Source organism: Bison bison, unplaced genomic scaffold, assembly GCF_000754665.1.
Source record: "Bison bison bison isolate TAMUID 2011002044 unplaced genomic scaffold, Bison_UMD1.0 scf7180017864063, whole genome shotgun sequence".
In the NCBI taxonomy this organism is placed as follows: domain Eukaryota; kingdom Metazoa; phylum Chordata; class Mammalia; order Artiodactyla; family Bovidae; genus Bison; species Bison bison.
Genome location: NW_011494635.1, coordinates 10,361,378 through 10,367,078, shown reverse-complemented (window position 1 = coordinate 10,367,078; position 5,701 = coordinate 10,361,378).

Sequence of the window (5,701 nt, the reverse complement as noted above, 5' to 3'; positions counted from 1 at the left end):
GCATATTTTCATGTGCCTGTTAGACATTTACACACACACACATATATAAATATGTGTGCATATATATGTGTGTGTGTGTGTGTGTGTGTATATATATATATATATATATATATATATATATAATGGAATATTAGGATTCCCAGGTGGCTTAGTGGTAAAGAATCTGCCTGGATATGTGGGTTCCATCCTTGGGTTCCCTGGGTCAGGAAGATCCCCTGGAGAAGGAAGTGGCAACACACCCTAGTACTTTTGCCTGAGAAATGCCGTGGACAGAGGAGCCTAGTGGGCTACAGTCCATGGGGTCACAAAACAGTCAGACATAGCAACTAAACAACATCACCACATTGGAATATTACTCAGCCATTAAAAAAGAATGAGATTCTACCATTTACAACATGGATGAACCCAGAGGGTATTATGCTTAGTGAAATAAGCCAGAGAGAGAAAGGTAAGTATTCTATGTTATGACTTATGTGTGGGCTTCCCTCATAGTTCATTCAGTAAAGAATCTACCTACAATGTAGGAGACCAGGTTTGATTCCTGGGTGAGGTAGATCCAATGGAGAAGTAAATGGCAACTCACTCCATTATTCTTGCCTGGAGAATCCATAGACAGAGGAGCCTGGCAGGCTATAGTCCCTGGGGTAACAAGAACTGGACATGACTTAGCAATTAAACCACCACCACTTATGTGTGAAATCTAGAAGATGATATAAAGTAATGCATATAACAAAATAGACTCACAGATATAGAAAACAAACTTGTGGTTACCAGTGGGCAGAGGGTAGAGAATAAAGAGGAACAAATTACTATGTTTAAAATAAATAAACAAGGATATATTGTGCAGCATAGGTATATACAACCATTATTTTTAAATTACTTTAGAATATAATCTCTAAGAATACTGAATCACTATGTTATATACCTGAAACTTATGTAATATTATAAGTCAACTATACTTCAATTTGAAAAAAGAATGACCCACCCTCTCTTTCTGTTCTGGTTCCAAGCAAACACACCATCTAGTGTGTGTCAAGAGTCCTGTAACTGTGACATGAGGCTTGGATTCTGACAGAGTCTGCCACTTATAGCTATGACATGGTCACATAACTTCTCTAGATTTAGATTCTTAATCTTAAAAATAACAAATAAGAGCTGAAGACCTATAAAGGCCTGACCAGCCACAAGTATATATAATAATAGCATCTACATGTATTACTTAAACAACTACCTGTGCAATGAGTCAGATCCACTCCTGATTATGAGCAGTGGGAAGCACCTAAATAGTCAGAAGTCCAAATTACAACTATGATTCACCAGGAAACTCCACTAAACCCTCAAAACCATCAGCCATGGGTAAATGGAAAGACTGTTGAACTTCCGATATGAAATAAAATGGTTTATTGATTCTCTGTGACTTCACTCATACTGTGAATCACTGAGCCATGCTTTACTTGGGCTCAGGAGTTTGGCAAAGAATGGCAGGGCAAAGAAGGATGTTTTTCCCCCTGTGCTCCAGGATTCTGAGTCATCAGGTGTCTTTCCAGGTCCACTTGTCTCCTGGCAATGACTGTGCTCTCTGGTGTATGAAGCTCTATTGTTTGGGGCATATTAATAAAATTGGTCTTTCAAGGACCAATTATTTAACCCATCTGAAAAGCTCAAGATGAGCTAGGTTATGCTGCAGTAACAAAAACAAAGAATACCCAGTGGCCTAAAACATCAAAGGTTTAATTTATTGTTCATGCTACAAGTCCATCATGGGTCAACTGGGGGCTATGTTCAGCAATGCCCTCATGCTGGGAGCCAGGCTGACAAAAGAGCCTCTGTTTGAAATGTTACTGATCACCATGGCAAGTGGAAAGAGAGAGCATGGTGAATTACACACTGACTCTTAAAGCTTTCCACAAGAGGTAATAATGTAATCTCACTTCGGCTTATAACATTGGCAAAAACATATGACAATATGTTTTATATAACATTATCTGACATCATATGACAGATATGACAATATGACATACGACAATCATATGACAATATCTGACATCAAGATCTGGAAGGAAAATGAAAAAAAATTTACAAACAGTATTAATGATAAGCTCAGTGTGTTTGACTTTTTAAATTCTATTTCATCTACTCAAGAACTCTGATCTTGTGATGACAAACTGGTATAGACAGTGCCCACATATGTCCGTGTCACCCAACTGAAAAGACCCAAGAGATCTTCCATATCCTTGCATATTTCTCTCTCTTTACCTAGAGGCCGTATTTCCTGAGACAAATGGACAGAAAAAGCTAAGAGATCACTCTTGAGTTTCTGAAATGTCATACCTAGAAACAGCTTAGGGAAAATGAAGCTGACAAATTTGCTTTTCCAGACAAATCACAAATATCAAATACAATTTTCTGTTACCTTTGAAAATCAAGTTCCCGGAAGCTTCTGCTTAAAGATGGAGGATTTCACCTATTAGAAATATACCAGACACTAATGGGTTCTACTTTCATTATTTATCAGTAAGTACATTCTGATTTTTACTTAATGAACCATAAATTTAGCTGTAAGTACATAGGAAGGGATATGACATAACTAAATAATTAAGACCAAAAAATTGAAATGATTTTATTCTGAATGAAGGTAAATCAAAAAGTAGATACATACACATATTCAAGTGAAAAACATTTTTTTTTTTAAAGGATCAGGAATGTATAGAAGTTCTAGTTGCTTCATAAGACTGGCATCATGATATTGTCAGTCTTTAACATTTTAGTCATCTTGGTTTTTATTTGCATTTCTTTGGTGGCTAAAAAATTTCAGTAATCTTTTATTGAATGAGCTGAAGAAGACTAGAGCAAATGATTCCTAAAGATAAAAGGACCAGCAAAGTCTTCTTAAAGGTGGGGGATGATATTTGAATTTGAGATTCTCAGAGCTGCCTTCAGATTTTACTGCAGCGCAGGGCAGCTCTTGTTTATGATGAAGCTTTTCCTAATCTAGAAAGATGCAAAGAGTAGAGGAGAGTATTTGATTATCCCAAGTCCTATACACAGACTCCAAGGAATGGCCTAATTTCCTGCCACCATCATGAAAAACAGAAAGCTTGATAAGATACAGTAAAGGTTATATCAGAGGCTGAAACAGAGTTAGGGGTGCCAGCATCTTCCTTTTGGCCCTCTCTCACCTCTGGTCTGCCTCCCTACCTGGTCACAGCTGAAGCAGGACAGGCTGGTCCATTTGGAGGACCATAACTTATTTAGGAAGCCTGAGCTATGAAGAGCCCTTGATTGTCAGAATTTTGAAGTCAAAAGAGTTTTCACAAAGCAATAGCAGAGAATCTTCTGCTTTTAGAGTAGTGATTCCTCCCAGAAATGAGAGCTAGGAAAATTTAACAAACAAAATTGATACTCAATTCTTTGTGAATAATAGATATGAAACTTTTAAATAAAGACTGAAATACATGTGGATAATTTATTATCATAAATATGTGGGGCATAGCAACTCAATAATGATGTAAAGAAAATTTTGAATATCATTTTATAGATGTTCTAAAGATTGCCTGTTTATTTCCATTTTTAATGACTCAAAACTTTATCAAGTCTGGGCAAATTAAAGAAAAAACTTTACTTATTATGCAAATTTCAAAGATTCCTAAGGTTCTTCTTTTATGATTTGAGTGACAGGGTTAACATAAAAAAGAAGTCACATCTCTGTAAGCTTAATATAGGAAAAGTTGTATCTCTTCATTTTGAAACAAATGCAAATTTGTCATTCCTATGAATACAAGCTTTGGGGACAATAAGTTGGGACAACATTTAAGCATTCCCAAAAGCCAAGATTAGCTCATCCTTCAGTTGACAACTAAAGAATTTTCCAGTTCAGTTCAGTTCAGTCACTCAGTCATGTCCAACTCTTTGTGACCCCATGAATTGCAGCACGCCAGGCCTCCCTGTCCATCACCAACTCCCAGAGTTTACTTAAACTCATGTCCATCGAGTTGGTGATGCCATCCAGCCATCTCATCCTCTGTTGTCCCCTTCTCCTCCTGCCCCCAATCCCTCCCAGCATCATAGGCTTTTCCAATAAGTCAACTCTTTGCATCAGGTGGTCAAAGTATTGGAGCTTCAGCTTCAGCATCAGTCCTTCCAATGAACACCCAGGACTGATCTCCGTTAGAATGGATTGGTTGGATCTTCTTGTAGTCCAAGGGACTCTCAACAGTCTTCTCCAACACCACAGTTCAAAAACATCAATTCTTTGGGGCTCAGCTTTCTTCACAGTCCAACTCTCACATCCATACATGACCACTGGAAAAAGAATTTTAGAAGATAGATCTAAATAACTCACCTACAAAAATCAAATATTCAAGGAAGAGGTCACTGTATTTCAGAACTAATAACTGAGCAAGTATTTATATTTTAAGGTAAATGCAACCTAATGCAAATGGCTATGAATATATTGCTGCATCATTAAAACATAAGAAAAATGAAACATCAACTGAGAAATACGTTTTCAATGAAGGAGCATTATACTTATGAAATTAGAAAAGAGTCTAATAGTAATATAAATTTAATGTAAAGGAACTACTATTAAATGACACTTCATTTTAGTTAAAAGGCTTTAATTAAAATAAATAAATAAATGTTTGAATATTATAAAAAGTTAGTTTTTAATATCCTCCATCCATTCTGGCTCTGGTTAAGTTGTAAAGTGTTTTATTCGCTTTGTGTTTTGCAAGGTTGTTTACTATACTAATAACGTTAACAGACAAGATGCTTCATTATTTAATGATCCACAAATGTAAGGTAATAGACAAATATCAAGGTCAAATATTATTATCAAGTAATAATGGTGGAAGAGGAAGGCAGAGGGTAAAGAGGACAGTAGGCCCTTGAGAAGGTCAGGTGTCTCTGCCCATATCCAGGAAGAACTCCCAGAGGGCAGAAAAAGGCCAAGTGGCCCTTCAACCACTCTTAAAGTGCCACTTTCTAAGTTGACCCATCCATCCAAAGGGCAACACATTATCTGCTCAGATGCCCTCCTCAAGGAGCTGTGTGTCAGGAAATATCATCAGGCAGCTTCTAAACTAGTCCATAATCACCATTCCCTTGAACTCTGAAACCCAAGAAGCTACATCAATGAAAAATGTTAAGCACCATCATAAGATACCAAACAAAGAAACACAAAATATTTGTTTCTGGAATAAGGAATATGTAGGCAAGGTGAAGTGAGGAATTCTCTTGGTTTGACCTTGATGGCTACCCAAAAGATGTTTTAATACTGGGGAAATTTTAGGTTTCATGGATTCAGGTTGTGGAGATGATTATCACTTGTAGTAGAAGTGAGAGAGGAGAAGGCAAAAGCAGAGAAGAAATGGGATGAAACAGGAGTCTCCAATGAGCAGGGTGAAACTATCAGTACTTAGCAAACTCAGTAAGTCCAACTTTTCTTCATTATCCTGTAGAGTACAAAAAAATGAAGAATGCATATTATTGATAAGAAGTAGGGACAATGAAATACATATCTTTTTAAAGACATGCTTGTTAGCATGCTTGATAAGTTGCCTCAGTTCTGTTTGACTCTTTAAAACCCCACGGACTGTAGCCTGCCAGGCTCCTCTGTCTATGGGATTCTCCAGGTAAGAATACTGGAGTGGGTTGCTATGCCCTTTTCCAGAGGATCATCCCAACCCAGGGATCAAATCCA